This window comes from Eptatretus burgeri, chromosome 7 (assembly GCF_056783735.1).
Source record: "Eptatretus burgeri isolate ZD-2024b chromosome 7, Ebu_testis_v1, whole genome shotgun sequence".
Classification (NCBI taxonomy): Eukaryota; Metazoa; Chordata; class Myxini; order Myxiniformes; family Myxinidae; genus Eptatretus; species Eptatretus burgeri.
The window spans coordinates 30,601,731-30,624,453 of NC_140967.1; the positions used below are offsets into that span (position 1 = coordinate 30,601,731).

Below are 22,723 nucleotides of genomic sequence, written 5' to 3' on the forward strand. Positions count from 1 at the left end.
ATCGGAGAACAGAAACCTCACCAAAGCAGAAACATTTGCAAACCAGTCTTGCAAAAGACGTACAAGGCATGTAGACACACCATGCTCCATCAACTTTTTGAGCAGCACCCAGTGATTAACTCTGTCAAAAGTCTTCTGCGCATCCAAACAAGCAAACAAATACAGGACTTCCCTGTTGTTGTTCATCTTTCGGCTGCTCCCGTTAGGGGTCGTCACAGCGGATCATCCGTTGTGATCCGCATAGTGATTTTAGGCACAGGTTTTACGCCGGATGCCCTTCCAGACACAACCCTGGTCGCCTCTTTCGACACAGGGATAAGGATTGGGTTTCGCCATGTTTCCGGGCTGCTCTACACCCTCTCATAGCACGGCCCAGCGCAGAGCTCCCGTCCTCGAGCGATCCTCCAACCCAAGCCTCCGAGTAGCCGGATTACAGGCGCACGCCACTACGCCTGGTAAATAGAGGACTTCCCTGTGTAGCATAAAAATCAACAACTTGCTTCAACACAAACAAAGCTAAATCAGTGGAGTGACCCTTTTGAAAACCAAACTGGTTATCACAAATACTTATGTTGGCATAGCTGGCTAGAAACACACTCAAGTACTTTTGATAACATGGTAGCAAGAGCAATGAGATACAAGTCCTTACTGGAGAGAACACCAGCCTGACTTTTCACTCGGGGTACAAAAATAACAGTGGTAAGGGCTTGAGGCACATAACAGCATGAACAAGCATAGCACTTATGAGAAGACTGAGGAGCTCAACTAGCCGAGCATCAGCAAATTTTAAATGCTCCGCAGATAGTCCGTAAGTCCCTCCAGATTTGCCACATTTCATATCTCTCACAAGAGCAACAATTTCATTTGTTATGACAGAAACATCGTCATTATCAGTAATTAGTGGACCATAGTGATTCCATGACAATCAACTTGTGCTTGTCGCTCTACACAGAATTCAACAAAGAACTGAAATGGTCTTGCCACATGGCAACAAAATCAGCTGGTCCCGAGGCCCCCACATCAGTTGAGGTAAGCGGAGTGTGTTTGGATGTTTCTCTACTTACCACCCTCCAGAATTATCTGTAATCATTATCTTCTATAGTTTAGTAGCCAATCTTTCAGCTCTTATCTTCGACTCATGATGCCTACAATCAATATAGACAACCTGTATGACTACTGTTTTTATCCAATGACTATGTTCGCCACATGGTACACTTCATGAATCTCAAAAACTGGTGCTAGCTGATGGTTTCAATGATCATGAAAGAGGCTCTTATCCAAAGAAAGTATCCAGAAACTTGAAAACCTCTATTCAACCCAGTAGGAAGCAGTTACGAGACTGCTTCAACATATCATTGATTCCAAGAAGAGTCATAACGTTGCAGACGCAATAGTTTGGACACCTGAAACTGCTGCGATGATGCTTTCAACATACTTTTCTCAACTGCGCATTCAGCTCTGCTTCAAAAATGGAAGCGAGGAGAAAACGTGTTACATTTCTGACATCATTGATGCTGATCTGTGCTCTCTTTTACTATCATTTCATGCACAAACAGGCTGTGATATCCAAAGTTCCTTCAAAGGAAAGTGATTGAAAAAATTACTTGGGAATGTTGAAGGAAAACAAAAAGAAGTTTGAGGATCTTACTGACTTTGGCAATTCTTTGAAAAGAATGTGCATAAAATATGTCTTTAAGCTATATCAGCCAAAGTCTGATACGCATGACATAGATATGTTGAGAAGCAAATGTTCTGCAGAAAACCTCAACCAAATCAAAGCTTACTACCATGCTGCAACAGCAGATCAAGAATCCTAATTACCATTGTGTGTTTGGAATTCTTCCCTGATGGCAGATCCTGACATTCCACCATCAACATGCACTGGCTAGATTGACAGATATGGGCTTAATGCCAGAGCTTATGACTCAAGAGTCTATCCCAAAAGAGTCTTGAGTTCACTACAAAGAGTATTGAGTTCAGTCCAAGTACTCAAAATGCTGCAGTAAACAATCAGTGTGTTGAAGCCCAACTAAAACACACAGCTAAAATAATTGTCAAAGAGATGATGCAAGACAAATCATTCTCCATGTGTTGACATATTCACACTATATTTTTTGCACACAAATAAAATAGTGGGGGGAGGGGTGGGCATGGGGGTGGTACGAGTAAATCGAGTGTTCTTTACAGTTACCATTGATAAGCTTGGTGTTGGCTAAGTGGTTAGGGTGGTGGCTTGGGATCCAAGGGTCCTAAGTTCAAGCCCCGTTGGCTGCTGAATTAATATACACCAGGAGGTTGACTCAGCCTGTCATCCTTCCGAGGTCGGCAAAATAAGTACCAGTGTACTTGTAAGGGGGACACTGTATCAGTGGCATAGCCGCGTCCCAACCAATGATGCAACCAGCAGCCATAGGCTGCACTCTAGAGAGAGAGAGTTACCATTGAGATATACTTATTTATTACCATGTACAGCACGAGCAGAGGTACCAAGCATTGTTCGGTGCTGTTATAACCCTGTTAGCATTTTGAAGAAATCGTTTTTTTTTTCTATTTTTTTTTGTGGGGCCCTAAAACACTTCCCTATACTCACTAAGGAATAGGGTCAGGGATCATTTACTATTACCTTTTACATAGCTACAAAGGCTAAGGCACAATTGAGCGATTTAAAAAAAAAAAAAAAAAAAATCAAACTTGCTTTTTTCAAAATTGAAAAAGATCCGTTTGGCCATCTCTCAGAAAAATGGCAACACACATAGACAGACAGACAAACATCTCTCTTACGGAAGAGATAATAAATATATTGTGAAGGTTTTTTGAGAATCCCGGTGAGGCACACACAGGACACAAAGACAAACCCTTGTGCAGTTAACTCCATAGTATATTTTGTTGCTAAATTACCTCTCCTCTCTCATCATTGGAAAGAGAATATGCAATGTGCTTGTGTAAAGGAATCGAAGCCCTTTTGTGTCTTCTCTTTTCATCTAAATTATCTCTTTCTCTCTCTTTCTCTCTCTTTCTCTCTCTTTCTCTCTCTTTCTTTTTCTCTCTCTTTCTCTCTTTTTCTCTCTCTCTTTTTCTCTCTCTCTCTTTTTCTCTCTCTCTCTCCCCTCTTCTTTCTCCCCTGCCCTCTCTTTCGTTGGGACCAACATGAGCTCACGGGCTTGTATCCGGTGAGCGAGAGGACACAAACATGCCTCATTTAACCACAACAGAGATGCAACAGAAATATGGTTCCAAAATACACCACCTCTTCATGCTCAAAACTATAAAACTGGAATCAAAGTCAAAATAAAAACCAAGATAATCATGTTTTGTTAAACAAGGTATCTAGCGCGTATTTTCAAAAGGAGCTCGGTTTGTTCCAATGTTACCAATCAAAAACGTTTTTGGGCACTTTAGAGCTCCTAAAAACGTTCGTCTCACCAAGTCGTGGGGGGCGGGGGGGGGTACGTTACCCCACTGGCTTGAGCTCGGATCGTGTGGAGCAAGTGAAGTGTTCGGATTTGGTTCGTGATATGGTTTGGTATACTACAATGTTTGACGATATCGAGTCTTGTACTAGAGCTAATACACAAAATGTCACAAAGGAAGCAGGAGACAAGAGAGGTGGGAGAGGGAAGCACAAAAAAGTGGGGAACAGAGACATTAGGAGATCTGTGGAAGAGAGAGAGGGATGGGGCGGGGAACATGGGGTAAACAAGATGGACATTACAAGGACTTTTAGGAAGGAAAGCAGGGGATTTGAAGGAGGTGGGTTTGGGGTGGATTAGCGTGGGTAGAAAAGAGAGGTTTTGGATGAGGAAAAATAAGAGATGGTGGTGGTGGTGAACAGCTGTCTTGAAGACCTGGAGGTTGTGGTGTCGTGGTAGTGGTGCTTCAAGGCAGACACGAGCGGGGGAACAGTTCGATCCCGCTTTATTGCACGAGCGAGAGCGTGAGCGTACGTTGCCCGTAACTCCCCTTTATTACGTACTCGATGCACTCTACAAGCCACACAACTTACAGGCTCCCAGGCCACAACGGCTACAGCAACCACTACGACGCCTCAGGCGGCGCGCACTCCTATATCCCTTGCAAGCACGTGATCACTCTCAACCACTCCTCCACGACGCTGCCCCACATCATGCCCTGCCCCCGCAGGCCCGCAACACCACAGAGGTAAGAGTGGGATTTAAGAGAGTGTGGGAGTTTGTTCCATAGGTGGGGGAAAAGAGGAATGAAAGAGTGATGGTGAGCAGTGATTCTTGATTTTGGTAGTTTCACCAGAAAGGGGTTGCTGGCAGACCTTGTGCACCCTGTGAAAATATGAGGAAGACAGATCACAGACAGAGTGGGGCGACAAGGGGAGGGGGAGGTAAGGCCAGAGCAGAGACAGTAGAAGACGGAAAGACCACCGACCTGCCTGCGGTGAGAGAGTGAGAGACCCAAAGACTCTGCTTCATCGCAGGAGATACCAATGATCCTAAATGCCTTAGTTTCCACAGCGTGAAGCCGAGAAAGGTGTGAGGTGGGAGCACCAGCCCAGAGGGGAGGGCAGTACTCCATCAGGCTGCCGATGAAAGCTTTGTCTGTTGTCAGGAGCTCAGGTGTGTCAAGGAAGGACTTTGCACGACAGAGGATGCCCAGTTCGCGACTGGCTTTGGAGTTCAGCTTGGAAATGAGGCTTTCCCGTGGGGGGGGGGGTCCATATGTTCCTTTCAGAGAGATAAAGTGAGCGTGTGAGATTTGTCAGAATTGAAAGACATGTTCCAGATGTTGGACCAGCTTGTGATTTTACCCAGATCTGCAGAGAGTGAAGAAGCTGCTGCTTGCCGGTCTAAGGGATGACATGGCAGATGGTACGGCAGAGGGTGGAGTCATCAGCAAAGAGATAAAGAGGATTTTCCAGAGAGTCGGAAAGATCATTGATGAAAACCAGAAAAAGAACAATTCCCAGAATGCTACCTTGAGGAACTCCAGCCTGGACAGGAAGAGGGGATAATATAATTCCATTTAGGGCCACACGTTGACTGCGACAGGAGAGGAAGTCTGTGAGTCATGAGTGGAGATTGCCTTGGATACCAGAGGAAGAGAGTTTGGTGAGCAGGGCAGGATGCCAGACCGTATTGAAAGCATGTGATATATCTAGGGATATGGCTCTGATATTATGTCTTGCATTGAGGACCTCTATCCATTGTTGGGAAAGCAAAAGCAGCATGTCCAGGGAGGGTAGACTGACCTGCTCTGAATCCAAATTGATGATTGGAAATTGAGCCACTGGAGAAGAGGAAGGATTTGATTTCGGAAGCGATGATGGATTCCATGACCTTGTGGATGACAGTGAGCAGGGAGGGCGAATAGAACAAAGAGAGGGTGAGCAAGAGCAGCAGAGCAGGATTTTAGGACACATGTGCTGATGCCATATGTACCAGTTGCAGAATCTGAGTCGAGGTTAGACAGCAAGCTCTCCACCTTATCAGGAGAAAAGGACACAGAGTTCAGGAACAGCTGGGTGTATCAACATGGTACTTGTATAGACGAGGCGGAAAGCTTCAATTTTTGATTGACTGTTTTGATGGAGGAGGGTAAAGGAAAGCTTCAATTTTTATTGACTCTTTTGACAAGGGAGGGTAAAGAGATTCAAGGTGGTGACGATCAGACAGTACATGATGTTGAGGTATTTCAGCAAACAGGTGTTAATAAATGCTTTCCTGGTGCAGAATGTTAGTTGGAAATGGAAGGTGAGAGCAGAGTTTGATGAGATGGAAGAAAGGCCACAGCAGAAGTAGGGGATCGGAGTAAGCAACATGGCACATAAGGGAATGGGTGGAATAAAACTATGCTTTGGGGAGAGGCAATTACAAAGGACAAAAGGATGTTGGTGTTTAAGTAAGTGGGAGGAGGAGGGATAGTTTGTGAAGGTGGTGTAACAGGCGCAACAGGGGACCTGGACAAGGGTACTGATCCAAGGAGAAGGATCTATATGTAGATCCAAGTGGCAAATAGATATGGGGGAAAGGGTGGGGGGAGCTGCAGACAGCACATTTTCAGATTGGTGGGGTGCTACCTTAGACCGAGATGTACAAAGGAGGGTTTGAAGAAATTCAACCAGACAACTGCAGGTAGCACCAATTGGGTTTTAGGTAATATTCGTAGTGGGATAAATTATAAATCAAAAGGGATATTGTTAACTTTGTACAGTAATTTTGTGAGGCCTGTGGAAGTAAAATAATTAATTCCACCTTGTGAAATGTGAGCATGGACATATATGGTGATGGAAAGCTCTTTGGATCACATGACTATCGCAAAGTATTGGTGTTTCTGTATTGATCATGCTGAATTTTTTTTTTCATCATATTGAGATGTGTTCTTTGTCCACAAATTATGTACTCATTTCTCTTGATATACTAATAAACAATATGGAAGTATGAAATCTGTTGTAAAGCATTGGCGACAGACACTTTATAAGGAATAGTTTGTGTGCGCTGAGATAGAGTTGAGATAGAGATTTAAATTGTCTGCAGTATATAATATTGTTGTGGTTACCAGATTCGCAAACCACCATTCAGGTCCCTTAGGTGAGGTATCTCGGTAAGTGCATGTGTAGTTAGGCCCAAACCCGTTGTCTAGTGGGAATACATGTCATTTATACGTGCTGCGACTCTTCAGGATAGCCGTTTTTCTTTTACTATCTTTATTTTGGACCAACCGCCATGATCACAACCACAACAACAACCACCAACCACAACGCCGCTTCACCACAACCGCCACGACCTTTACCGTCACAACTCGCCACCATCGCATCACCGTCATCTCGCGCCACTCATGGGCACCGATGCTGGACTCGTGTAGGGCGCACGTTGAACAGCGTGTACAAAATCACGGATTTTCTGCTTCAAAAACGGATCAAAAACGACACACGCCCACTTTTTGCCGTCCAATCCGTGAGCGAGGGGCGATTTGGCCCCGCCTCCAGAACGATCGATATATGCAAATTTGTGGATCAAAAAGCCTTCACGCCCACTTTTTCTCGGGCCAATGGGGAGCGAGGTGAAAGGTCAAAGGGAGGGGGTCAAAGGCGAAGTTACGGGGGGATAAAAGGACGGTGTTCGTCAGTCAGAGTCGGGAACGAGAGAAGGAGCAGAACAAGGTCGGAGAGTCAAGAAGAGGAGAGTCGGAAGCAGAGGGTCAAGACTTCGCGGGCGGTGGAGCTGCTCGTCGTGTGCGTTGGAGTCGGAACGGAGGGGACGGAGCTGTGGAAAGGCGGCGACACCAGACGAGGGGGTGCTCGCGTCGTGCAGGAAGCTGCACCCGAGGGAGGCCGACAGCGCGACCTGGCCGAGGTGGAGACGCTCGTCGCATATAATAAAGATCCTCTATACCCCGAGCATCAGCAACCCCCTCCTGTTTCCCCCCGCGCTGAGATAGTGCGACCAAGGGGGCCCCGTTCCCACCCCCTGCCAGGCACTGTCCACGAGGCCCGCGGGTTGCGGGCCATCGCGCTCCGCTGTCTCATCACCAGACGGGTAGGCCCGACCCGGTCTCGGCCCCAGGCCTACCTCATTCTTGGGGGATTTCTTTTCCTTGGTTTTGGGTATGTGTTGTCGGCGCCTGTCTGTGAAGTAGAATTGTATAAGTGTTGCCGTGTGCTCGGTAGTCGGTATTAGCTCTGCACTGTGTTTTCACTTTTATGTTTGCTTTTTGTGTAAATGGAATTGTGTTTTCTTTTTTGTGTGCATTTGGTGGAATTGTATTTGTGTGCTTTCCGTTCGCCGAGAATAAATGTGCTTTATTGTTGAACTGTTCTCCCGCTTCGCTTCGTCTTTTCCCTCCATTGAATCCCCATCTTGCTTCACGTAAAGGGTTGGTAGTGGGCTGAATACGCCCGATAATTAATCGAACCGTCGAGGTCGACGATAACACCGCTCGGTTATTCTGATAGTACGGAACGGGTCGCTATGGCCCGTGTCCGAAGTCGACCTGCGGCGAGGTGCGATCGCCCGGTCTACCCTCCGCGTGGGTACTTAGGTAGTTCGAATTTGGCGAGCAACCCTATCCCACGCGGGGGCTGATTGGCTCGATCGCGGTGAGACCGAAAGCTCCACCCGTGACTGGTTCCCGCCGTTAGTCCGAGAGGGTCACGACTGGATTGTCCGTCCGGTGGGCGACGTGCCGCGATTCGAGTTACGTGGCCGCCGCACGCCGGCGGGCGCGAAAACCGCAACACTGATGTCAGGAGTGGGATACAAATTCATCGCCCTCCTCGCGGCACTGGTATTGGAGAGCGGGACAACAGGCTCTCCTGTCTCCAGCGAAATTCACGGGAATCGGTCCAGGGGTGAGAGAAGCGACCCCCGATTCCCTCCAAATTACGAGCGAGCAAATTAACCCTTCACGAGAAGCAAGATGGCGTCTCAAGGCGAGCGGGAGCCGGGGGTATTAGAAATGGATGTAGAATGTGTAGGATCCATGGTCCAGGATGGAATCCCCGAGCAGGAAATGTTGATTGTGCAGGAACACGGACTCGCCCAACTGAACCCAGGACCCGAGGTGTGCGGCAGCGGCCGCGGTGTATGACACCTCCCCCCCTCTCCACCAAGACCCTTCCCCAACCCCCTACCGAAACGGCTCACTTGAGTGCATCCGACATGGCCCAGCTATTCACCATGCTGGCACAAATGAATGCGGCAATGACAAATGAAATGAAAAACGAAATGAAAGGCATGAACAAACAAATGATCGAAAAGATGGAGGCGAATATGAAAAACGAAATGAAAGGCATGAACGAACAAAAGAACGAAAAGATGGATACAAATACAAATGAAGTGAAAACGACGATGGATACAAATACAAATGAAGTGAAAACGACGATGGATGCGAATACACAGCAAATGAGGGAAGAAATGAAAGAGCTGCGGGGTGAGACGCAGAACATGGGCCGATGCCTGCAGGCGGGCATGAAGGCCGTGACCAGGGAGCTGGGAATGGCGACTTCACGTGTGGGAGCAAACGAGCTGGGTGGGGGTGCAACGGCTGACAGGCCCGCGGTGGAGGCGGGTGAAAAATAATTCGTGGAACGTGTTGGGCGAGGGTCGTGACGATGACCGAAAGGGAAAATTAAATGGGGAGACCAAAACGTGTGAGACGAGACACGAGGTGACGACAACAGAAATAATAGTTGAGACAAGGGAGGTAAAGGGTGAAGAGTTGGCAGAGACACGGGAGATGGGAACGATAGAGGGAAGACTACACGATGAAGACGGGGTAAGTGACGCGCACGCACACACGGAGGTAGTGGAGGACAATGGGGTTGAGGCTCGCGGAGCGTGTTGGGACCCGGTGCGAGCACCTGGATGGCCTCCTCCAGGAACGAGGGAGGGAGTATGCCCCTTGAGGCGAGTCACGACCAGGTGAGTTCGGTCGTGCTTTGCGAGGTTGAGGGGACGAGTGCTGTGGACGGGTGCACGGAGAGCTTGGGGTGTAGAGGCCCCGGAGACCCTTGTGGGGACACAAATCCCCAGTGTGGTTGTCCCTGTGTGTGTGGTGCAAGGTGTGAGTGCGGCACCGTGTGTGGAAGTGACCCCGTGTGTGAGTGGTGTGGTGGCGATGGTGCCAGAGTATGCTTCCCAGCACGCCGGGTGTGGATGGGGCACCGTGTGTGTGAGTGAGGCCGTGTGTGTGTGAGTGAAACGGCCAGTATGAGTGAGGCACCACGTGTGAGTGGTGTGGTGGCGATGGTGCCAGAGTGCGTGCTTCCCAGCACGCCGTGTGTGGATGAGGCACGGAGTGTGAGTGAGGTACCGCGGGTGAGTGCCCCCGCGTGTGTGGATGAGGCACGGTGTGAGAGTAGTGAGGCACGCGTGAGTGAACGGCCGTGTGCAAGGTCGCTGTGTGCCAGGGAGACCGTGTGTGTGAGAGAGCGGTATGAGAGGGAGATGTCGGTTGGCATGCGGGAGCACGCAGCCGCGTCTCCCCGTGTGAATGTGATGGTGTGGACTGTGTGCGTCGTAACACGCGGGAGTGCGTGTGTGGAATGGCGGCGACGACGGCGACAGAGGAGAGAAAGCCGAGTAGCGGCTGTGGCTGTTTCGAGGACCGTGCCGGGTTCACCCAGCAGTGAGCACGCGGTACGTGCTGTGCAACGCACGAGACCGCCACGTGCTCGCTTGCGAGAGTGAAGCCCCGGTCCGGAAACGCACGCGGTGGATTTGCCGATCCCGCGGACGGACAAAGTTTAGGCAGGTAAATGGATTTGGACCGGACGGGTTCTCCACGCGATCGTGTGTGTTAAGCTCCAACGGGCAAAGCACATGTGTTCGCGTGGGGAACCCCTCGAGACGTGTGGCTTGTGTTTTTTTTTATGCGCACGGTGACGTCATGGCTGCACGTGGGGTTGGAATCCGGCAGGAGGGGTATCTCTGCCGGATGGTAGCGTCCAAGGAGGGACGAGGAACACGTGCAGCTGCATGACGTCACGGGCAGGTGTAAAGTGCGCGAGCTCTGAGTTGCCGCGCAGGTGCTGCGCATGGGAAAAAAAAAAAAAAAAATCAAGCCTCACTTTCGGGTGTACAGGATTCCTGGGCAAGGGGTGAAAGACCCCCTTGCCGGGGCACAGGATGGAAACTAGTTAGGGGGAAGGGTTAGCTTAGTTAGACCGACTTCATGGGGCAGGGGTAAGTCCTCATGGAGTCCGTGGAATGGATTAGGTAGAGGGATTGTAGCCAGATTTAGGTTGGGAAATAAAATGAATGATTTGGAAACAGTGACAGACTTGTGGATGTGTAGCGGGGACGTAGTTTAGCTACGTAGGTTAAATGGAACGTGCTGTAGTTTAAGGGATGACGTGGGAGCACGAGTTAGTTAGGGGATGTAGTTAGGAGGATGGCAGAGTTCAGCGGTGTATGTGTTGAAGAGTTGGCGAGTGAATTGGAAGCATGTGCTTGGTGAGTGAGTGAGGCCAGCGGGTCTGTGTGTGTGGAGTGAATGGGGAATGCATGGTGCGATGAGTGATTGGGGGGAGGAGTGACTCCCGCCCAAGGGACCCCGGGGTCAGTGTAGAGTGAGTTTGCTGGGTTAGTCAAATTGAAAAATGGAGGTTGTTTTGTTGTTGGTGGGAAAGTAGGCTCGAGACCCATTTGGAGGGGTGCAGGAGCCCTGTTGACGGGCTTGGGAGCGTGGCTGCGAAAGGTGAGTATCGCTGAGTGGGTACCCCGGGCACCAGGCTAGTCGGCCGCGGTAGGCCATGGGCCCATGGGGGGCCGGGATAGAGTAGTGGGCACGGGTGCGCCTGCTTGGTGCGGGGGCCCGGGGCGCCATTAGCCGCGTGGGCAGTGTTGTGGGCAAGGGCACCGGAAAGGGGCCTGGGAAGCCAGCCTGCCACGTGTGCGTTTCAGGGGAGGTGCCATGGGGGGCACTCCCCGGTGTTAGGGAGCTGGTAGGCTTGGAGGCAGTGTAGTGCCCGGGGGTGCCATCGTCGGAGAATCGGCAGAGGGTCGTGCCTGCCAAAGGGAGCCACGTGTCCCAGCCAGGAGACCGTGTGAGGGCACGGAGAGAAAATTGGGGGCGAGGGCCCGAAATTGTAAGGACACCAACACAGGCGACGGGAATCTGGGTTGTTAGAACCAATAGTTTAAGCGAGAGGCGCTTGTTGAAAGCCCCGGGTTAGTTTAACAGTTAAATGGTTAGGGTAGATTAGGAGATGTACCCCTCCGCACCATCCATCCCTCGCTCTCGTTGTGGGCCGCTGGACCCACTTTTGGTTATAGATCGCCGAACTCTGGGGAGGCCATTCTGAGGCTTGAGTTGGGCCTCGACACAGGACGTTAGCTCTCCCTTATTCCCCTCCGGGAAGGGAACGTAGGGGTTGGGAGTAGGCTGGGTGACAGGATAGGTTAGCCGAACAAAGACGATAAAGGGGGTTAGGGGACGATTTATAGAGGGGAAGTAAAAATAAAAACAACAAAAAAATAAGTTGGGGCTAAATTGGGGTTTGACAAATTAAGGGAGTGGGTATGTACAGTGACAGGCAAAGGCGATAGGTTGGGAGGGAGACAGGTAGGTAGGTCCGAGCCCGCCCTCCAAGTGGCCAGCACCACCGCACTCCCTCCACCAACCTCCACTGAACGGCAAAGGCTGGCCAGCTTCATCGGCTGGCTGTTTTTCTTCAAGGCCGGTGCCGGCCAACTTCATCGGCAGCTGTTGTTTTGCTGCAAGGCCCTGTGCCATCGGCTGGTCGGGTTTTGCTTCAAGGCCTGTGCCGGCCAGTTCATCTGCCGGCTGTGTTTGCCTGCAGCGGCCTTCTTCTGCGGGCTGTGTTTGCCTGCTGCCTTTGCCATGCCATGCCACTGCCCACGTTCACCAGCCCCGTTCAATTTTTTGCTTTGCCCCCCTGTTCATTTCATGTGCGCCAGGATCCACAAGGCAACAGTTTGCAAGCTGCAAGAACTGCCCTGTTGGCAGCGACAACACGGGCCTGCAGTGGCGGCCCGTGCACCGTGTTTGTGTTCATGCATCCATTCGTTGTGCTCATGGCGTGTGCCACTTGAGCTGGCACGGAGACTGCGTTTGTGCAGCCCAAGCACCGTTGTGGGTCACTGCGTTCAGTTCAAAAGTGAAGGACTTGGACTGCGTGTGAACAGCCAGCCACGTTCCCTGTCACCTGCATTGTTTGAGCCAGAGACTGCATGACAAGTGGCAGCCTGGCTCCCTGCTAACTGCTTTCTTTTGCAGAGTTCAATGATCCTGGGCCATGGTTTAGTGTAAAATTTGTAAGTTAAGGTTAAGATGTAGTGTAAATATGACTGCGCCCGCGGCATGTATGTCTTAGCGCCGGCAATTTTATTTAAGTCGTCCGTGTGAGTGAGTTTGTTTAGATAGTTACGCAGCCCTTAGGTTATTTATTTTGGGGACACGAATACCATGAATGTCGCACTCAGGGATCCGTAGGTAAAATGTACTAGGGGAAAACTACACATGATGGCACACGAAAATTTGACGACTCGGGACGAGTCTGTAAAAAGGGAAGGGGGTAGTGTTGTGGTTACCAGATTCGCAAACCACCATTCAGGTCCCTTAGGTGAGGTATCTCGGTAAGTGCATGTGTAGTTAGGCCCAAACCCGTTGTCTAGTGGGAATACATGTCATTTATACGTGCTGCGACTCTTCAGGATAGCCGTTTTTCTTTTTACTATCTTTATTTTGGACCAACCGCCATGATCACAACCACAACAACAACCACCAACCACAACGCCGCTTCACCACAACCGCCACGACCTTTACCGTCACAACTCGCCACCATCGCATCACCGTCATCTCGCGCCACTCATGGGCACCGATGCTGGTCTCGTGTAGGGCGCACGTTGAACAGCGTGTACAAAATCACGGATTTTCTGCTTCAAAAACGGATCAAAAACGACACACGCCCACTTTTTGCCGTCCAATCGGTGAGCGAGGGGCGATTTGGCCCCGCCTCCAGAACGATCGATATATGCAAATTTGTGGATCAAAAAGCCTTCACGCCCACTTTTTCTCGGGCCAATGGGGAGCGAGGTGAAAGGTCAAAGGGAGGGGGTCAAAGGCGAAGTTACGGGGGATAAAAGGACGGTGTCCGGCAGTCAGAGTCGGAACGAGAGAAGGAGCAGAACGAGGTCGGAGAGTCAAGAAGAGGAGAGTCGGAAGCAAAGGGTCAAGACTTCGCGGGCGGTGGAGCTGCTCGTCGTGTGCGTTGGAGTCGGAACGGAGGGGACGGAGCTGTGGAAAGGCGGCGACACCAGACGAGGGGTGCTCGCGTCGTGCAGGAAGCTGCACCCGAGGGAGGCCGACAGCGCGACCTGGCCGAGGTGGAGACGCTCGTCGCATATAATAAAGATCCTCTATACCCCGAGCATCAGCAACCCCCTCCTGTTTCCCCCGCGCTGAGATAGTGCGACCAAGGGGGCCCCGTTCCCACCCCCTGCCAGGCACTGTCCACGAGGCCGCGGGTTGCGGGCCATCGCGCTCCGCGTCTCATCACCAGACGGGTAGGCCCGACCCGGTCTCGGCCCCAGGCCTACCTCATTCTTGGGGGATTTCTTTTCCTTGGTTTTGGGTATGTGTTGTCGGCGCCGTCTGTGAAGTAGAATTGTATAAGTGTTGCCGTGTGCTCGGTAGTCGGTATTAGCTCTGCACTGTGTTTTCACTTTTATGTTTGCTTTTTGTGTAAATGGAATTGTGTTTTCTTTTTTTGTGTGCATTTGGTGGAATTGTATTTGTGTGCTTTCCGTTCGTCGCGAATAAATGTGCTTTATTGTTGAACTGTTCTCCCGCTTCGCTTCGTCTTTTCCTCCATTGAATCCCCATCTTGCTTCACGTAAAGGGTTGGTAGTGGGCTGAATACGCCCGATAATTAATCGAACCGTCGAGGTCGACGATAACACCGCTCGGTTATTCTGATAGTACGGAACGGGTCGCTTAAGTGGCCCGTGTCCGAAGTCGACCTGCGGCGAGGTGCGACGCCCGGCTACCGCTCCGCGCGTGGGTACTTAGGTAGTTCGAATTTGGCGAGCAACCCTATCCCACGCGGGGGCTGATTGGCTCGATCGTGGTGAGACCGAAAGGTCCACCCGTGACTGGTTCCCGGCGTTAGTCCGAGAGGGTCACGACTGGATTGTCCGTCCGGTGGGCGACGTGCCGCGATTCGAGTTACGTGGCCGTCGCACGCCGGCGGGCGCGAAAACCGCAACAATATGCTTATCAGTTCTCTCACAATGACAAAGTCAGAGCTCATTGAGTTTGCAAATAAGGGCTGCTCATGGTTTAAGTTTCTTTGTTTGCTCAGAACTTATTATGACAGGCCACGAGTGGGTAGAATCTCTATTCAAATATACTATGGTCTTGTTAATTCCAGAAACTGTAACATATCTTTTAAAATCTTATTAATATATTCTTTGGCTTTCTCAATGTTGAGAAAGTGCTCTCCTGAATCCACTCGTAAATGTTCAAAGTGAACATTTCAAACCAGATGACTTTCAAACCATATGACAATTACGAATATATAATCCATACCCTGGCCCAAGCACATCTGGACTTGATGAAAGATCTTGTTAAATGTACCCCTCTGTCCATGCCATGCTTAATTTAATTAAATGTCCGTGCTTAATTTAAATGAAATATGTACCCCTCTGTTATGTTTGCTGCTCTGATACTTTAAAATACACTTGATAATAATGGACCATTGCTCACTGATGGTTATTTTATAATGAATAGATATAGTGTGTTAGTTAACTGTGTAAAAATATCATGTTTTCTTTATTTTACTTGTTTGGCAAGTTAAATTAAAGCTGCTTTGGTTGGTACAAGTGAGTCGTGCACCAGTGACAGTGCAAAGTCTCATTAACTCTGCTTTCCCATTCAATTGCAAAGTTGTATGAACACAAATCTCATTAATTCTGCCTCCCCATTGTACTGCAAAGTTTGTAGAAACACAAGTCTCATCGTCAAACTTGTTTCTTATTTAGGTTGTAAAACAGGAGTCTCATTCTGCTGGACTGCTGAGGCTATGAACTTCTTAATCTTGCAAAACTATACCTTATCTGTGTAAACAGATGCTCCACCAGCCTGCTGCGCTGAATCATTGCCTTTGTAAGTCTGTACATGCATGCCCTGGAACAAGGCATGCATTCCTTTGTAATCTTGTTCTCATTTGCTTTGAAGGAGCTTTTGTTTAACAAAGCTTTCTTGTAGTCTGGTGTTGATTAACCAGTACCCTTTGATGCTTTGACCCCTCCCTATTTTCCAATCGTATGAAAAAACATGTTTTCTGGCTCAGAGTCGGAGATCTGCTTGTATACTTGAGACGAGCCTTTCTCTCCACCATGTGTTTATACAATAAGCAATCTATTAGATTATAAAGTGTTTTCTTTTTGTATAAATTTCCACCACAGGCCTCATCTGAAATATTGTGTACCGTTTAGGTCACATCTCAGGAAGGACATAGCTGCCATAGAGAGGGTTCAACGTAGGTCCACGAGATTGATTCGTGTTTGCTCGACTAAACTATGAGGAACATTTGAAGGAGAGAGGACTTTCTACATAAGAAAGCAGGCAATTGCAAGGAGATCTGATTGAGATGTTTAAAATTATGAAGAGTATGGACAAGATAGGTGCAAAAGAGTTTTTCAGCAGAATTGACGGTGTTATACCAAGGGACATAGCCTGAGAGTAAAGAAGGTGAGAGTTGGGACAGTATTAAGGCAAGGGTCTTTCAGCCAGTTTTACCTCTGCCACTGAAGGTGTATAGAGGTTACGTTTTCACCCCTGTCTGTCTGAACAGGATATCTCAAAAAGTGAACAGATTAGGATTAAATTTGGTGGACAGGTTGGGCGTGTGACAACGATGAATTGATTAGATTTTGGTGAATATCCGAATCTGGATACTACAATTTTTTAAGTGATTCTTTACCGTGATCTGACCAAAAACGATTTAGAGCATGATATCTCAAAAAAGTTATGGATGGATACGGACAAAACCTGGTGGACAGGTTGGATGTGTGACAAGGAAGAAATTATTTGATTTTGGTGAAGATCCATCTCCAGATCTGAATACGGGAAATTTTTGAAGTGATTCTGCATCATTGAGAGATGGGGTAAAAAAAACAATATATAGCATTATATTTCAAAAATTTGTGGATGAGTTATTACAAAACTTGGTGGATGAGTTGGGTAGGTGTCAAGAACGAGCCAATTGGATTTTTGTTAAGGTCCGGATGCAGGTCCAGCCTATCGGTGGGATACAAAACGTAAGCTGTTTAGCCTGGCAGAGATATGTGCTCTACCAAGTGCCATTGTAGTTAATGCATAGAATAGTCTCGCTAGAAAGGTAGTGTCAACAGAAAGAGTAGATAGGTTTAATTTGGAGTTAGATATTTAGCGAGAAGCATTGGAGATAGACGGGGTACAGGGATATTATCAGGACCTGGAGGTAGCTTGTGTGTGGATGGGTGATGCATACCGGGGTTGGATTACCACAGGCATGACGGGCCAAATGGCTTCCTCCTACATCAAAGTTCTTTGTGTGTATCCTTGTGAGAGCTGTGGGATGCGATACAAGTTGATGAACTTAATCAGAGGTCGAGAGCTTGCCCATGTCGAAAAGCCGTTGAATTATGTCCATTTATTTTGATAGCTGCTTTTGTTGGCAGACCAGCGCAGACATTTTCAGCTTGGTGGGGGCTGCCACCTTAGTGCCATATGTACAAAGGAGGGTGCATTACCACACCCCTGTTGTTACCCAGTGTTGTTGGCAGTATATTCTTTCAGAAGGCCAGATGCCCCTTAGTCTGGTTCTCGGATAGGTCCTGAGATAATGTTCTCTTGAGATCCATCACAAAATATTTTTATTTTCCCCTCAACAACTTTGAAAAAGAGATCATCAAATTTACCTATCATTCAACTCATTGAATCTGCTCCTGTAATGCAACATAGGTGTAAATATGGAGGCCCTATAATTATTTCTTCTTGCAGCATTGCAAGGATAACATTTTTCTGTGTTGACTTCAGTGAAGTATATAATATAAACCAAGCTTTGGCCACTGATTGGATGCACTCCATGCCTTTTCTGGTTCTCTAAACATGTCCCAAGTACCACAACCTGAGACTGAAAGAATCTCCGAGACAGTGGATAGACTGTACAAGTCAACAGGAAGATCAGGTGAGCCCATCATGTCCATGCAGTATCCACACCTCAACTTAATCTATCAATTTGGTTATCTCCTTACCAACAGCAAAATATTCAGCCTTTTATAATCATTTATATATAGAGGTGTGTGTGTGTGTGTGTGTGTGTGTGTGTGTGTGTGTGTGTGTGTGTGTGTGTGTGTGTGTGTGTGTGTTGTATGCACTCTGCTGGATGGAATGAGTTGAAATCTGATGGTTGCACTTGGGGTATGCCTGGAAAAATTTTCGGTGTTAAAAAATTCAGTCATGAAGATTCAGGAGTGGGGGGTGGGGAATGACAAATTCTCTATGTAAATGTGTATCTTGTAATGCCACTCCCGTTCGCCAATCGGTGTGAGATTGTATTTCAAGTACCAGTGGTTTACAGTACCGATATTATATAATTTCTGCATGAAAAATGATATATAGTCAAAAACTATTTGGCTAAATTACATACGTGCTCTGTATTTTATGCACTCCTAAACCATAGGACAAAATAAGTTGAACAAGTCTGAAGACTACGATGGTTCATGAGCGGTATTTGATGATGTAGATTGTTTCAGAAGTCAAGGATGAGACAATGTGATAATGTTTGACCAAGTTATAAAAATGATCAACATGATGTGGTACGAGTGATAGGTTATTAGCTGCAAAATGTCGAAAACCCAGTTTCGTTCAACAACTTTAAAAATTTGACCTTTGCATAACCTTTAAAGGTCACAAAACAATGTTGTGGATATTAAAATAAGGAAACAGGATACGTGCTATAGCTTATTGGAGTTAGTTCGTCGAAGAAGGTCGAAAACCCGGTTTGATTCCCACAACTTTGAAAATTTGACCTTTGTGAACTTTAAAGGTCAAATGCCTGGTGTTGGCGCAGTGGTTAGGGCAGCGGCTTGGGATCCAAAAGGTCCTGAGTTCAAGCCCCGTTGGACCACTGAATTAATACACCAGGGGGTTGACTCAGCCTGTCATCCTTCTGAGGTCGGCGAAGTGAGTACCAGTATACTGGGCCGGTGTATACCCCGGTTAAAATAGGTGTACCATATCCCTGTGTCGTAAGAGGCGACCAGGGTTGTGTCAGGAAGGGCATCCGGCGTAAAACTTGTGCCAAATCACTATGCGGATCATACGGATGATCCGCTGTGGCGACCCCTAACGGGAGCAGCCGAAAGAAGAAGAAGAACTTTAAAGGTCAAAGGTCAAGGATTATGACCTTTCGTGCAAAACTTCCTCTGGAACATTACAGGGACAATATAACGTCATATAGGCTATATGGCATTTCACATTCCTCGGATTATCCATACTTTGATGAAATCAGCGTAAAAACAAACTTGAAGGGGGCGCCACGGGCAAGGTGTTCGAGATGGAGCAAAATGGTTTCAAGACTTTATGTGGGGAATGACCTCAAGATTATGCATAAAAAATATTGTCATCCGAGCTCTCAAAGTTTGGGCGGTCGTATGATTTTTATGTCAAAATTCAAAATTTTCTGAGTTCGTGACCTTGTGACCTTGACCTTGGGACGAAAATGAAAAATCGAGCTCCGAGGGGCTATGCAGGTGCCATTGGGCTAACCAAATACCAAAACCCCTGCCAGATTCGACAAACCCCTCGGAGAAGATGGATTTTTATGTCAAAATTCGCAATTTTCTAAGTTCGTGACCTTGACCTTGGGACGAAAATGAAAAATCGAGCTCCGTGGGGCTATGCAGGTGCCATTGGGCTAACCAAATACCGAAACCCCTGTCAGATTCGACAAACCCCCAAGGAGAAGATGCAAATTTAAATCGGCTACCCCCTAACAACACGTTTTTTGGGCGTGGCTCCGCTCATAATGGGCGCACCATGCCCATTCTCAGGAAACGCACAACTAGGTCATGATGTAAACTTCCCACCAAAATTTTGTCAGGATCGGATCAAAACCCACGGAGCTATGCTCGGGACAGACGGACAGACAGAGAGACACACAACAATAACGAATATAGTGGTCACTTATTTTTTTCGTGAACCAAAAATGGTGGTTGTACTCTGGGTGCGCATGGAATGTTTTACTTAGTTAGGATGGCCACCTCCAAATAAAGTTTTTAATTTTTCTTAAAGTGGGTGAATTATCATGCACTCCTGCAGCACTAGCCAGAATAACTTGAAAACTGGAAGTTATTGTTTAAAAAAACGACAACAAAAAATCTCCTGGAAGTTGTACATATTCTAAAATATGCCAATTCTCTTTGTTAGAAACAATGAAAACTATAGTCATCATAAATGTGGGGTGAATGTGTTGAAATGTGTGTCTGGCTGTCCGTTTGTGGAATGAAATGCATCAAAACGAGTTAGTTGTACTCGGGGTGCGCATTGAAACTTGGTGGTTGTATCCTCTTCTTTGCCATTCCTGTAGGGAGCAGGTGTTTCTAATGTCATGAATTTTATAAAGCCCATTTATTATGTAGTTATCAGTACCCAATGGCCCCCTCCTTTTGAGAGATATGGTGCATACTTTTATATTCACAACCTAAATGTATTTGGGTTTAATAGTTGAGATACTCAGATTTATGTCCCCCATCCAAAGGATGGTGAACTCTGAGATGCAGTGCCCCTTTCTGGGATTTCACCAGAATGACAATTATGGATGGATTTGACTCTAGGCTGGGGAACAAATCATAGACTACAGATATAAGACATGATAACTCTAACTACTGAGATATGTTAGTCTTTCAGCTGACAACATAAAGCTCTCCATGGAGGTCTCTTCAAAGTTCTCACCAGCTCCACTCATTGGCTTTCAAGATCTGATGGTATCAAGCAGTAAGTGGAAGGATTATTTTCGGGAAGAAGTTGTGAAAATGATGGGAGGTTTGGAAGTGCACCTGATTTTTCTAAAGTTGTGAAAGACATTTCACCAGCAGTGAGACTTTGAGTTAAAAGTAATCTTGCTCTGAAATCTGGAGCCTTCTAATTTCCTGTTGGACTTGCCTACAGGGCAAAACGTAAAGGAAGATTAAAATGTCACTTCCAAGAGCTTCTCTGCATTGTATAATTAGGAGTTTGACTTGAATTATAGGGAACCGGATTATAATTTATCGTTTATGTGAAAGCACGTCAAGGTTATGAAGTATAATAGGAGATTGTGAAATAACTTAGAATAGACCTTGGTTATCATGACATGTAATCAGAGTTGTATTTGCTTTTGTATCATTAGAGCGTACAGTAAGCTAAGTGTGCATACATTTGACCTTTTTCTATATTACTTTTATTCCTCACTTACAATGGGTTTTGAAAAAGCGCTGCAAGCTCAATTATCATTAAATAAGGATGAAAATGTTTCAAATTTCAAGGTAGAAGATAATAGAAAAATGTTTCTATTTTGACGTACATACAGAATTTGTAATCAACGCCCTTAATCAATGATTACCTTTGACAACTTCAATGTTAATTATAATCTGGAAAATAGTTTTACGGTCTGTACAGAATTCTTGTAAACAGGGCTGGCAGGATATCCTTAAGGTGTGCGCACTCACACTCGAGCTGTTTAGCCTGTGTTGAAATCCCGACCCAGCTATAAAATATCACCCAGGTATTTTGTTTGTCAGGCTACAACTCGATGTGTGCATCATTCATCATAAGGGGCTGACAGGATGGCCTAGACATATGTACACTCGCCTCTAAGTTGTCTATAGCCTGAGTTTGAATCCAGACTCAGCTATAAACAGTCATTCAGGTGTTTCACAGGCAGGGTGATTCGTCAATGTGTGTGGCGTCCCTCAAATGGATGTTAAACGGGCGTCCCGTCTGCCTGCATTCGTTGATGGATGTTAAAGATCCCATGGTATCCTTCGATTCATGACGAGTAGGCAAGCTATCACCGGCACCATGAACAAATTCCAAGTTCCTGCCCTCACCGGCAGAGGGCATTGCATCAGCAGTACAGCCACACCCTCAGCCAATGATGTGACTGCACAGCATTGTGCTGCATATATGAATAAATAAAAATTCATCATAAGGACCTCAGGTGAGAGGACCCATCTGTCAGCATGTTGTTGAGTCATTACCCCATATATGCCAAGAAAAAAGCAGGGTTAAGCAATTGGTTCATGTCCCTCCATCCGTCTGTCTGGCAGCCTGTTCAGTTTGATTGTCAGGTTATGATCGTCAGCTTATGATTGAGGAGCGGCTGATTTAAATCGAATGTTATATTTTGAACACGAATCGGAACATGAATAAGAAGACAAGTTTCTCATTTAATCGTACGTTGGCTCTGAATTAGTCCCTACCACACATGCACAGAGAGGAGTGTGATAATAGTTTCACTCTTTCTGCCTGTCTGGCAGTCGAACAAAATTGAAAATCATTCCAAGCAGGAAACTCACTGTTTTTAAGGATGTCATAAAGGACACAAATAGGCATGGATAACTAATGTAACATGTTAACATTTAATGGACAACCTTCATGCCACAGTAACATCTGGGCAACCTGGGGTCTTTAGGATCTCCCCCACCCAAAGGAATTTTTATTTTTAGAAAAAAAATGTTATGTTCGAATTTTATTGCAATAACATTATGTTCATATCAAATTGAAATTCATATAATAACTTTTTATTTTTTGGGGGGAAAAATGTTTTTTTTTTTTTTTACTTTTTTTGAAAATATATGTTGGGCTTGGTGTTCCTACAATCTCAGGTTACCATTTACCGGTTAAAATAAGGTGGTGTGAAAGATGACTTCTGGAGAAAAAAAGTTTTCGATGAACTCTAACATGTTTTTTTTTATTTCAATATACAGTAATTACATACATACTTGAACACTGGAGAACATAAATTGCCCTTTTTGCACTTTCAAAACCCTACCATTTAGCGGTGCTTGGCCAAAATATTACGGCATTTTATGTCATCACGACCAACCAAATTATCTGCTCGTCGACCCCGCCGATGTTGTTGTTTTTCAAGACAGCGCACCTTGTGGGTCATGTGTTCTATGAACTTTCCAGTAGATGGATGTTAAAGATCCCAGGTTAAAGTATCTTGATCGTTGATGAACAGTAAACTCTTCTGGTCGTT

The 22,723-nt window shown here is 46.9% G+C and overlaps 1 pseudogene; it reads right to left on the minus strand.

The window, feature by feature from the left end:
- Positions 1–316: 316 nt before the first annotated feature.
- Positions 317–457, minus strand: LOC147022950 (signal recognition particle RNA; annotated as a pseudogene).
- Positions 458–22,723: the final 22,266 nt, after the last annotated feature.